We start from the raw sequence: 14,002 nt of genomic DNA, 5'->3' as shown, positions 1-14,002 counted from the left end.
ACAGTAAAATCAATCTGCCAATTAAAGCCCACAGGTGTGCAGGAAGTGAGCTGGCACACGGGGAAAACACACAGGATGGGCGCGGGTAAACATTCATCAAGTAACAAATTGAGGTCCAGACCAGGACAAAACCTATGAATCATAAATGACGGCTACTATCAACACTGCATTCATCATGCAAGTTGTAATCAACGTAAAAAAGATTCAGTTGAGGTCATCTGGACACGGTTTTTGAAAAGCAATATGTTTCAACTCTCATCCAAGAGTCATTCTCAATCTGGGAATCCAGCCCTGCCCACCTGATGATAGCCTGTCCTGTTTATCTATTTGTTTACACTTTCCGGGTTTCACCTCAAATTTATCTTCTTTGTTCCCTTAACATCTTGTTTTTCAAAAACAGTCCAGACGACTACACTTGAATCTTTTTCTGGAACACTCCGGGGCAAATGAGGGATTGCACCAATTTATTTGTACTTTTACCAATGTTCTTTTCCAGTGTCATTTCTTTGTGTTAGTATTATGTACATGCTTTATGTATACATTTATTATGTGTTTTGCAATTTTAAAAGATTACTGTTGATAGAAAGAAGGATACAGATCTCACCACTGTGAATTCTATTTTAAAATAGGATGGTAATCATTGGACTGCCTTTTGTTTGTTTATAAGGTTATTTATCAAGTTTGCTGAACACCAGATCCAGTATTTATCAATTGAGATCTCAGGACATTTGTATGTGTAAGTGTGTTTTTATGTATTTATCACATTTTATTAATTGTTTTATTGAATGTTTTAATGTATCTGTAGTTATCTGTTTGTCTAACTTGTTTAATGTTGTGTTAACAGGGCGCTCTTGCAAATGAGAGCTTGCTCTCAAGGGCCCTCCCTGTAAAAATAAGTTTATAATATTGACATCATCTAACCATGTTATGAAAGATGAATTGTCCTTGGTGCCATTGGGCAGATGTTATGTTTTGCAGTCAAGTAAAACTAACCATTGGTCAAACTCTCCGAGGCTGTTGAATTCTTTGTAAACCTTAAGGTTCTCTGTGTTGATGCTTTTGCAAGTTGTCTTTTTATATCTTATGGTGTTGGTTGTGCGATTTGTTTTTATTGTCTGATGCTGCTCAAATGCATTGCCAGGAATAAAGTAATTGGAATTTGAATGAGCTACAGTTATTACAATTTTGTTTATATTGAAAATAAAATATTAAATCAATGATTCAACAATTTGTCTATACATAGATTGAAAGGTAAACATATACTTTATATATAGTCTATTGAGGTAAAAAGCAGGAAAAATATAAAACAATGAAATTTACCCTTTCATCATAATATGTCATATGTGGTAGCGACCTTGGCCTCTGCACTTGCACGGTCTTATGTGATTGTGAAACATCTCAAACTTGAGTCAAATAAATGCTAATTGAAATGGCCGTGGTCTGACATTTTATAGCCGCAATCTGCTGCTGCTACTGGAAATCAGACTGGATTGACCTGTGATCTGAACAAATGTAATTTACCTTTGTGAACATTAAATTATGGTCTGAGCACACCCAGCTCCTCTCAACGGCCAAGCAGATGGTTTGTACTCGTAATACAAAGACAATGCAACTGAGACATATTTTTGTAACCAGCTTCTGCAATTAGGAGCTTGCAATTGCGCAATATAATTTTCATTTCCATCTGGGCAATAGCAGTACTTTTAGTCGGTAAAAAATGCTGCAGTAAACAACTATGAAATGCAAATAACAAAGGTGAATCTCGAACAAATAATGTCATGTAATAATCCCTTGACTCAACATTTGTATATAAAGTAAAGAGTGTAAAGAGTAAAAATGTCAGTAGAAGTGCATATGACAGGTTAGACTAAACAGTTGTCAATAATATTTAGATTTTACTTACATTTAAATTTTCCCAGTTTGACCATTTTGGTGAGCTTTTATTTTGGTGAGAATTTTAAGGACTTTCTGGTTGGACATGAGCAATAGATGTGACATATGTAGGGGTAATTCCACAGCTGTTACCTAGCAACCATAATGTCAACAAGAATAAAAATCCATATGACTTACACAATATATGATTTGAGCATTTGATAAATAATAATATCTTCTAAAACATAACCCTTGCACATTTTTTCTTTCTTGACAAACTGCAACTTGATGAAAAACTATTATACATATTTCTATTTATCACATGCTTATATGAGAGCCTGTTATATGAGAGCCTGTTATATGAGAGCCTGTTATATGAGAGCCTGTCCATGACACACATTAAGTATGTCATGGACTCACCATAAATGCCAGCAATACAACCTACTTATAAAGACAAACTTTCTAACAAACAACTTTCCTCTTGAAAATGAATGAGTTCAACTTCAGTGACCCTGAGTTATCTTGGCGTTCCTTCTTCAGATCATTTCCCTCAGGCAGAAACACTCAGGTGGCTTGAAGCCCTGAGAGTCCAGGTTTTAAAGAAATAATACAAATTGTCTTTATAATTGTAGATAAATGCACTTCAAAAACACAAGCAGGCTGAACGATATTGGGATTTATTGCCATTTGCCATATGACTGTTAAGAACGGCAAAATAAACATTTAATAGGGCACAAACAATTCTTTTAGTAGTCGACAAGTCAGCAATTATGTTTTGAATACATTATCAAATAAATAAAGGTTGAATTATGCTGAAGGCTACAGTGCAATATTTAGAAAAATCTGAAAGAGATTACATTCTGTATAATCCAGTTAAAGTAAAGCTTACAAATTAACTTGTATTTGAGAATAAAATGTATTTATTGGTGGTATAATGGTATACTACAATTAGTTGTATTGTGTATGATGATGTAAACATGCAACTTAACATAACCGATATTGCAACTAAATATATCGCAATAACACCAAGATCCTTCTTAATTTTTTTTTATCAATATCGCTTAGTTTAAAAAGAAAAAAAACCTTCACGTTTAACAGGTCTACAGTGCACCAGCATTTGAAAAGTGCACTTACAAAAGAGTATAAGCTGGTTTCCTGTACATTTCTGAACGAGCCATACATTGTTCCTGCTCCATGAAAAGTGACATTACTGCTCCAGAGCTGTATGGTTACATTATTCTCCATCTGATCCCGCTGGTCCCATGTGGAGACCTACAAGACACCCGAATGCTGAAGCTTCCTGTTGAATTATAAATATGACACAGGGGGCAGAGCGTGCTGATGATGGATGGGGAAGAGGGTCTCCGCTGACCACTAAATATCAGGTCAAACCCGCTGGAGCTGCATTTGACACAGAAAATGGAAGGCATGTAGTAAGTGTGAAAACATTCATTATTCATAAACAAGAAAAAAGATCAGAGGCAGATGTAAAAGAAACAACAACAACAATCTATAATTCACCAGATTAGAAGTCTTATGAAATTGTGTTATATCCCGTGTGATGATGCCACAATGGGTTCTGAGCCATTATTGCATCAGGAAGAATATTTATTGTGCTGGACTGCTGAAATGTTGACATGCTTGAAGTTATGGGCTAGAATAAAATATGTTATCATTTTGCCTTGGCTAAATACATGCCGTATTTGATATATTTTGCTTCATTATTGTTCAATGTTGTATGTTGCACCTAATCACCAAAGCAAGTTCATCGCCTGTGAATTCTGATCACTGACGATGGCAATAAACCTTTTCCGAGTCTGATTCTAAATGTTTTGCTTCAGTAACGACAAAACTTAAGCAATACAGAGTTAATAAGTAAATTCACGTGAGACCATATCCTACAGGTTGCTCGGGGAAAATAGCAAACAATTCAACATTACATTTTTAAAGTGGAAATAGAAATGCCATTAAAATACCTTTGCTAACAGGTAAATATATCATAGAGAGATAGCAAAAGGTCAGAGGTTATTTCATCTCGGAAACTGGAGCATCACAATTATCTCCCAATTTCCCAGTAGAAATTACGAGATGAGGGGCGTTCATGTGCAATTTCCCACTGGTAAAGTGGTATTTACCATATTTCCCAGAGTACATCTGGACAATGTTTTTGAAGTAGAAACGTTTTGACAGCGGCTCAGAAGTAAGGCCCTGAGTTAGACTAGTTCTGCTCTAAGGAAACCGCTCTGCCTTTGTTTACCTGCTAGTCTCGTCCTGGGTCGCAACCCTTTTGTTCTCTGGCTTGAAGAAACTGTTGTAAACAAAAGGCAAAATGTATTTTAACCAAATGTTTCTGTTCAAAGAAAGATGTTTTTTAATTAAAAAAGAAATACATTTATATATTGACCTTTAATTAGCCAGGAAAGTTCCAATGAAATGTAGCATCTCTTTTTCAGGGGAGTCCAGGCCCCAGAGGGCAGGAGCCTATTGTTCATGTTTTTAGTGGGCAGGGAAGCTGCAGCACCCGAAGGTAACCTACGCAGACACGGGGAGAACATGCAAATCCCACACAGAAAGGCCCTGTGCCACCTGAGAATCCCAGGACCTTCTTGCTGTAAAGTGAGAGAGCTTAACCGCTGTGCTGCCATGCTGCGGTTTGCACAGTGGTCCAAATAAAAAACAAAACATTGACAGATATAGTGGATGATTTGCAGGACCAGTTGTAAAATTATATTGGTCCTTCAAAACTAAGTCTTAAGTATAAATCCCATTTGATGAATATAACGTGCTCTAGCGAGTCAACATGTTTTATTAGCAGTGTGAGCTGAAGCTGAAACTGACAAAGGCCCATAAAGATGAACTGTGTGGTTAAAAAATGTCAATTCCAGGTTTTAAACTCTACATCAGCAGAAAGTGACTGAGCAGTAGGCTTTAGATGTGAAGCCAACAAAGTCTTCCTGTGCACCATGAATTCACAACCATCAGTAGATCTGACAGTAGAACAATAAGGCCTGGGCTGCACGGGAGTCACACACACACACACACACACAAAATAAATACTAACAAACCAAACAATGCAAAGAAAATTTTGTAAGATACCAAAACTAATGAGCAGTAAAAAATTAAAAAAGGATGCGAGTAAGCTGATAAAAAATTAAACAAACTTGCAATGTATCTTTCAAACGGGGCATAAGGTGATATGTGGTGAATTCATGTTTTGTGCGATATTCGACCACAACGTTTTACGACAATGGACGTCCATATATGGTACATTCTGAATATTGTCTGGGATAATCATCATTCTGATATAATTTTTATAATCAAACCATTCCGATATTATTTTTCCTCACCCACTTCTTCACCGAGCTGATGTAGGTTGGAACGTGTACGATCGTCTTTGGACAGTTTAGAGGCAGGAGTTCTAAACCGAGAGGAGACTGTGACGTGCCAGTCCAAGTGGAAAGTCTCCTCGCCTGTTTCATTCGACTGTTGGCCCTTCAGTATTCCTCTTCTCTCTTCTCTCTGACACTGACGAACACGCTCACATTCAGCCCTTGGGGAAAAAGTCATACCCGCTCTGACGCAGTGCACTAACGACCCTGTCCTCGCCGCCCGTGTCCCTGTCGTCAAACGCACACCTGTCACCTCACATCGCCGTCATACTGTCAATTTCGCACAGAGATATGTGTCAATCACGATCCAATTTAAAACCTTAATGACTTGCACAGCTCAAAGTTAATGAAGATTGTTTGGGCGGCTGATAACCGGAGCCAGCCTCTTTTCCGCACAGATACAAGCTCCTGACGTGAAGAGGAGGAGAGAGAGGAGAGCGACGTGTCACTCTGAAAACAAATCTCAAGCCTTTATTTATCACTAAATTGAAAAATGTCAGGCACACTTGGAAAACACATGAAATGGTCGACATCTCTGGGGAACTAAAGGCAATGATCTTTATGACAACGCCACAAAAGTCTAGACTAAAAGAAAACTTGATAATGATGTAGTTTTGGAGGTGGTATATTATGTTAAATTAACTTTGATTAGCTTTTAACAATGTTATAACAGTGTTCTCTGATCATTAACATACTCAAAGTTGTATTATGATTTTTTTCATGGTCATGGAGTGCTCAGACAATGTATGTTTTTGCCTATCCCCTATCCCCGCCCACTGCTCTGTTCTTACTTGTAAGTCCAGGTCATACATGTAGAATTACAAATGTCACATAATAAACCCACGAATGAAATCTCCTGTGCAGTTGTACAGTTTCAAACAGGAAGTAACCCATTTCTTGGTTTATGAACAGAATGTAAAATTATGATTTACTTTAGTTATAGTTTTTGTACAAAATACCAGAAAAAAGCACAACATGTCTTTTTTAAATTAACATCTTATACAGCCATATTCACTAACATTTCACCACCAAAGGTATTATTGTCATTGTTTTTTTGTTGATATTCTTACTTAGCACTATTTGTAGCATAAAGGACTGCTCTTAGCTCGATGATTACACAGTACAGTCTTTATTAAATCATTGTAATTACAAAGCTTAGGTTGAACATGTTTTTATTTGTTAACTGACATTATTCTCCTGGTGCCAGACACATAATTATAGCCATTAAAATTAAACTACAAAGCACTTTCAGCCAATTCAATTTGACTTGCTGATTATTATGCCAATGGGAAAATCTCCCTCCTACTTCAAAACCCAAATGCTTCCAAAAATACAAGGTGTTTTGGACAAAATCAATCTAATGCACTTAATGTCGCCCACCCTTAATGCTAAACCTTTTCCAAGCGGTGAAAAATGACTCTCCAAAATCTTGCTTTGCTGCACATCTCTTCAGATGGAAGGTCTAGTCCACACTGTGCTAATGTATAGAAAACACAAAGCTTGTTTGAGAGTGAACAAACATGGAGAGTTGTTTCTTGGCGTGGTGTATTTGACTACCATCATTGTTTAAAGCGTTTCCTCTTCATCCATGACTTACACTGAAACCACAGCCCTGTCACTGCCACTGCGACTGCGACTCTGTGGAGCCATCACCAGTAATGACCAGTCCAGGCCTTCAGATGCAGGACTCAATGGAGCGGAAAATCAGAAAACAAGAGTCCAGGCCTGACAGTTTCCCCCCGTCTGATGTCTCACAGCATTTTGGGCTGCAAAGATTTAGATTTTGTGGTGCAAATGAGGCTAGACGTGTTCAAAAGAAATGATTCCCAGATACTAATTGATTGTGAACAGGTATTGAAACTGGAAAAACATCTCAAATGTTTTGTGTACAAAGGTTGTTAGAAATTGTGTTGTGAAATGATTACAGCAAGCAAAGAAAAAATACATCTCGATCGACAATTATGATTTTAGGTGTCAGATATAATGCATTGCTCTGTTACAACACAAGAGGATGTACTGAATACTCAAATAACAAATCCAATCCAATTCTTAAAAATGCACAATGTTTTGCTCTCTTAAGACTTTTCAAACACAGTCGCCCATATGAACATTTACAAGATTAGTTTTGATTAAGTTAAGATGACAAACAAAGTCATTTTTAATACATAATTGATTGGCTGCATTGTGTTCACGAGGAACATTGTGTTCCCAATCAATATAATATACTGTATTATAAAATAATGTTTTTCTCAAACAACTGAGAAAGGGATTATTTGTTCCAAAATAGCATTATGCAACCTAGTTTGACAAATAACAGAAAAATCCAATCAACATATTAACTACTTTCCTTAAATAACCCAGCATTCAGTGTTCAAAGCCTGATTCTTCATTCATCGTGCTTGCATCAGCTAATGTAATTCATTTTGACAAAACGCTTCTAATAAGAGGAGAGTCAAGTCACTGTCACATGCGCTTTACGATTACATTTGATCGAGAAAAACATTGCCGGTTGAATTTAGCTTTGATTATACTTTGTGTGAAATGTTGCTGGCTGATGCAGACCTTTTGTTTCTCTCGTCTTGTTACAGAAGTCAGACAAGTGTTTTTTTCATCTCATGGATCTTATTAACCCAGTTTCAGAGCTGGCCTGTACTTTGAGAAATATGGAGATGTGGGGGTTAGCGCTCCTCGCTCCTCTTCTGCTGCAGCTGAATATTTCATACTGCTCATTTGTGTGTATCTGCAGCTCCAATGCAATATTTCACTGCACTGAGTGTTCTTCTGAAGCTTCTCCGCTTAGTGGCAAAAGAAAGGGAATCCTCAATACTGATGCTTCTAGGACAGCTAAGGAAGTAGCTCTTAATGGCAATTGAAACAGAAATCATTATCGGTGTTTGACTAGAAGCACTTTTACGTTGTCATTGCCACATTCCATTTTTGTGGAGAAAAACTTGTTAACCCTGTAGTTTGTACCTCCACAAACTGAAGTCTATATGATTATTGTATTCATTTTTCAGGTATTTCAAACTTGAACCTGTGAATACTAATTTGAAAACGTAAATGAAAGGTCTAACGTGATCGCAATTTATTTTAAATGTCACGGCTTATACTTCCACGCCACTGCTCCCACTTAAAAAGAAAATGTAATAAATAAAATATATAATGAACTACAAGAAGAGCTGAGCGATTTGGAGAAAATATCTAAATGCGATTTTTCTGACAAGAAGTGTAATTTTGATTAGATTTGCGATTCATGTTTTAATGGGAATTCAGTCCAAACAGCACATTTCAAACGCATCCAGGAAAACTGACGAAAGAAAGACTAATGAAAGAATCAAATGTATTTCATTTGTTTGAACAGATTTAAACTACAGGGTTTGAAGTTCCTAAGAGGAATAAGTCAGGTTATGATTAATCTTGTAGCCCTAGTTTTCAGACAGAAAATACTTTGCCTTCCAAGTACCACCAAATCTAAACCAGGCCTAAAACTGGACTAAACTATAACTTGAATATATATATAATATTGCAAAATTGGCTGACGCAATAATAGCAACAACCTAAATATATCGCAATTAACGCTGAGGTCCATCCAACAGAAACGAGCACTCTATAATGAGCACGTTAGTTTCAATATAAGTATGTTCAAATATGGCAATAATATCGATATTGCAGCATTTAAAGGACATATCACATATCTTTTCAAATATTGTGCAGGCCTAATATGAGGCAGTGTCTCTAAACAAGAACAGACAGAAAGAAGGACAATTTGGATTCAATTGACTCTAACTAAATAAACACCCAATTTGGAGAAGAATCACAGACATAGTAGCCTATAAACGTGATACATCTAAAGCCTTTGCACTTGTGAATGATACTGAGGAAAAGGAGTAGAATGAACCGTATGCACAACACGTGAGAGGAAAGGATCATGAAGTATTCTTGTCTAGTGCGCTGAACTGGAGCCAGAAAGGTCATAGAACCTTCTGAAACTTGGATTTTTTAATTGGCCGTTGAATCATAATAAAGCCCCTCAGCAGGTTTAAAAGGGCTTCATTAAGACATTTATGTTGCTCGTAAGAACCATAATTAAATATGGTCCAATAGACCTCTCTCTGTTCCATGTTGCCCTGTTGAACACAAGCCCCAGATAAATCACATAATAATGAGTGAAATTGATTGTATGACAGTTTTTAGTTCCTCTTCCCAGGAGATTATCTAATTGCTATTGATTTGTGTTTCTGGAGAACTGGCCAGAACGAAATGAGAATAAATGTTTTACTCAGCTGATTTGAGGGCTAAGATGGAAAAGTACACTGAGTACACTACCAAATGCAGTCCTCATGTCATGTGTAACTTAAAGAATACTCTGATCACTTACATTGTTTAAGGTGATTACGATTATTTATTTGTCATTGTAAAATGTAAAAGTTTTAGTTTAGGGTTTTCACAATTGTCAAAAACATAATCTCTCCGTGTTATGGAATCATCTACCCATCTTTTTAATGTACTGATCCCTTGTAGCTGTAGTTTGTATGATGCATCTCAAAATCCGGAACTAGACACTGTCATTAACATTTCTTTAAAATAGACTAGTATTTGAGGTAATTTTCTACTATTTAAAGTGAAAAAACATATGGAAATATGAATGAAAGAACATATGAATCAATAAAACAAGCTCAACTTAAGACAAAACTCCCCCTGTAAATGTAACACAGCAAATGGCCCAATCAAAACTGCGATAACTTTTTAACAGCAGTACAATTACAGACTGTGTTCAACCTCACACAGATTTGGTGAAAAAAAGAAGCTCATAATTGTTCCTGTAAAAATGGGTGCATAGAAACAATCAACGCAGTGAATTATCAAAATGACACTCGGCGGGGAATTTGCAATCAGGTCCACAGTGAGCAAGCAGCGCCAGAAAGAAAAAACGTTACAGGTGACACTGCTGGTTTAGGCTGACAGTGTGGAGTCAACAAAACCACTGTGAAAAACAGAAACAAGAGCAACAAAATGTTTCCCCAAAGCGGCAAGAGGCAGAGAGCTGAGGAGCGAGTATATTGTTACAATTATGTCAACAATATACAGCTTTCTGTTTCTTCTACATTATTATCTCCACTTATAATTGAAGGGACAATGATGACCTTTGCATTTACTGAGATAAATCTAATCCAAACAGGCACCTCAGAAATAAAAATGCCTTGTTATAAATACAATCTGAATTATTGTCACACTGTCTGTTATAACCATGGATCTATTATAATATCGGTTATTACACAGTTTATGAACAGTCAGACACTTAAATATGAATGGAAACAGAGGCATTAGCTGCTTTTCAGATGTGAGATCGTTACTGTCTAAAGACACAAATTGGTCTAAATGTGAGTCTAACAAGGAATTAATGTGACGGTGATTATCTATATGTCAGCCAATAGTAACAGGATTCTATTCTCATTATATACAAGCTCTGATGACACATGTCTCCTTCTCCTTTGGAAAATGATCTTGGTTTCTGGCTTTCTTTTAATTTGTTACTTGACTTAGGTGATCCACACACAAAAATAATTAAAATATAGACTGGCAGCTTTACTTTGATTCTTCATATCAACTAAACATGGCTCACTTCACCTCAGTGAATCCTTAAATAAAATTGCAACAAAGACTTTAGTTTCCATTAAATGTCATGCAACATAACTGTGTTCAAATAAATGAACCATTGCATTATGACTGTGTGTTTGATTTATACTGTTGACTTTTCCAGACTCAAAATCCGCCCAGATAAACAATGAAATAGTGATGTATTGCACACAACCATGACCTACACTGCTACACCCTGCGTCTGATCGTGTCCAGGATCAGTGAGAGATCTATACTCCTCTCAGTCAGTCCTCCTGGTGCCTGCTCTAAATTACATTTCTGTTTTAAGGTTCTGTTTCCTCTCTCCCTTCGCTGCAGAGCTCGACACCAGGCTGCGGCTGTGACCGAAAGGGGGCTGCCTTAGAGGCAATAGTGCTGAATACTAAACGTGAATGCAGGGTGCACAAGAGAGCAATGACACAAATCAGTGAGTGGGTGGGAGGCAGGGAACCCCTGCACAAGCTCCACTGTGACTGATACAGAGAAGCAGTGGTCAAGTTAATAAGCTACTGTTAAATCTCACACAAATACAATCATGCTGATCTGCTTTATTTGTGCAAATGGGATATACCTGAGTCAAGCATCTACCATAAGAATCCAGAGTTTCTACACATATGTATCATGTTGCCAGCGCTCCCTGGTCTCGCTTGGGTCCTGGCAGATCTTAATACTGCGAGACTGCACCCCTCTGAGCTGCTGCTGTCTGTCCGCCCGCACACTCTAACATAAGGGAATCCCTGCAATCCCGGCTCCCTCCGCCCGCGTTCATTCATTCAGACATTTCCTCCGTCTCCAGCCTCTGGGCAAGCGCTGCACTAGGAGTTCACTAATCATTACGGAGGCATTATCCTGCCATGACAATGATAAAACAGCTCCAGACAATACTGCAACTATTGCCAAGATAAGCTGAATAGGCCATAGAGCACTGCTTTAGCCCTGGCTTCCTCAATATCTATTAACATAGCATATATAGATTTATTTGACATCATTTTTAGGCCAGATGCTCTCCCTGATACACTCTTATTATATGGGTGGGACTAAATCATTCAATATTTGGGGAAATACAAATGCAAATCAACATTGCATTTCAACTAGCCATTCTTCACTCCCACAACTCAACTCATGCGTGGATCCCTCCGTTTAATAAAGGTGAGTAAACAGAGTGAGTTTGGAAATGGCACCTGCAAACTTCATACATGACTCATTGCTGTTGCAACACAGTCACGGCAGTCGTCACACAAGCAACCTGGGACTCCAGGACACACCAAATCCAATTTACACATTTAACCCTCTATGGCACAAAAAAGAGATGTGTAATGATGAGTAACACAAATAATCACCACATTTCAGATCATGGCTAAGTGTATTTCAATTTACTGAAGCCAGACAGGCCCAAACATTGGCAATTTGTCATAAATTATTAAAAGTGTTTATGCCTATGATCCATTTCCAAGAACGATGCAAGTCCTGGGGAATCTTAAAGGTCCTGCCTGAAACTCTCAGATCAACCCTCTTTCAGATCTAACTTTTCTTTTTTATCAGAAAATTGGATTATACACCTCTGTCATGTTTTTCTTGCCAAAAGACATAACCAGCTAATCAGAGAAAGCACCCAGTGTACCTGCTGCCACCATCAACACAGAAAAGCTGAGAAAGGTCTGATGGGAAAATCCCCACAACCAAAATATAGGTTCAGACAAGGTCACCGGTTTAGAGGCACTATTAGACTGACCTTTCAAAAACTTAATTAATGAAGTCCCAGCTCCATTGTGTTACACATTAAGTTCAAGTCTATTGATGAAGGCAGAAGGAGGAAAGGAAACAAACGTTTTGCTGCATTGCACCTGCTCAAAGCACCTAACTTTGACTGAAAGACGCGGAGGAGTCACGTCCCATGGCCACAGGATACAACATACTGCTGTAGGGCTACTGCACACAACCCTCATCAAATACACAATAACAGCAAACACGACAGAGCGGTGTCTGTCTTGGATGTGCCATATGCACTGGACGCGACTGTAGGATCCTGTGCATACATGTGTCTTACCTTTGATAACAGACAGTCGTGAGGAGCAGCACCGGGACCACGACGACTCCAAGTCCTGGAGATGGAGAGCGGGATGAGCGCGCGGCGGTGCTGCGATCCACGGGCGGCAGGGTGTTCCCGACGCGAGGGGGCGTGGTGTGTGACAGAGTGAAGAGAGAGAGGGGGGGGGGACGGGGAGAGGGGGGGCGAGAGAGAGGGGGAGAGAGGGGGGGGAGAGGAGAGAGGGGGGGAGAGAGGGGGGGAGGGAGAGAGGAGAGAGAGGAGAGAGAGGAGAGAGAGGGGGGGCGAGAGAGAGAGGGGAGAGGGGGGGAGGGAGAGAGAGAGAGGAGAGAGAGGGGGGGCGAGAGAGAGAGGGAGAGAGGGGGGGGAGAGAGGAGAGAGGGGGGGAGAGAGGGGGGGAGGGAGAGAGAGAGAGAGAGAGAGAGAGAGGGAGGGAGGAGAGAGAGGGGGGCGAGAGAGAGAGAGAGAGAGAGAGAGGGGGAAAGAGGGGGGAGGGAGAGAGGAGAGAGAGGGGGGGCGAGAGAGAGAGAGGGGGAGAGAGGGGGGGCGAGAGAGAGGGGGGGAGAGAGGGGGGGGAGAGAGAGAGGGGGGGAGGGAGAGAGAGAGAAGGGGGGTCTTTTTTGTTTTATGATGGTTTAGTAAAGTATAACTTTCCCCCTCAGACTTAATACCAACATGTTGCTCTTCATAATCACATGAGCTACATGTAGGCTATGAATTAACCTAGTTAATCTTCTCACGCAGTTAACGAGATTTGTGGGAGCAAAACATTCACTTATCTGTTTAACTTTTCCCCGTCATCTCCAAGTTTTCTCGCGCTTACTTTATTGCGCATAAAGCAATAATCTTAAAAAAAAAATAAAAATACACACTAGAGGCCACAGAAGGGCGCTGTGGACCATTTGACACAAAAGTCAGAGCAAAACCAAATGAAAAAAGGATATTCCACGGAGAGAGGGCTGACTTTAAAACTTAATGTTTAACCATGGGCAGTGGATTCTGTAGTTGTGAACGGAAACAACTCCATGTTTCATTCATGTAATATAATACATCTACG

General features: G+C 39.0%; 1 protein-coding gene across 1 annotated transcript in view; it reads right to left on the bottom strand.

Moving 5' to 3' along the window:
• sytl5 (synaptotagmin-like 5) overlaps positions 1 to 13,036 on the bottom strand; it is a 44,850-nt gene extending 31,814 nt beyond the window's left edge. The window contains exon 1 of the mRNA XM_072444668.1: positions 12,946 to 13,036. The gene's annotated coding sequence lies outside the window, so the exon portion shown is untranslated. The remainder of the gene's footprint in view (positions 1 to 12,945) is intronic.
• Positions 13,037 to 14,002: the final 966 nt, after the last annotated feature.

Source organism: Eucyclogobius newberryi, unplaced genomic scaffold (genome assembly GCF_026437365.1).
Source record: "Eucyclogobius newberryi isolate DKJ021-1_F unplaced genomic scaffold, fEucNew1.0.hap1 SCAF_14, whole genome shotgun sequence".
Taxonomy (NCBI): Eukaryota; Metazoa; Chordata; class Actinopteri; order Gobiiformes; family Gobiidae; genus Eucyclogobius; species Eucyclogobius newberryi.
The sequence above is the reverse complement of the archived record's forward strand: the minus strand, read 5'-3'. Positions and strand labels throughout refer to the sequence as shown.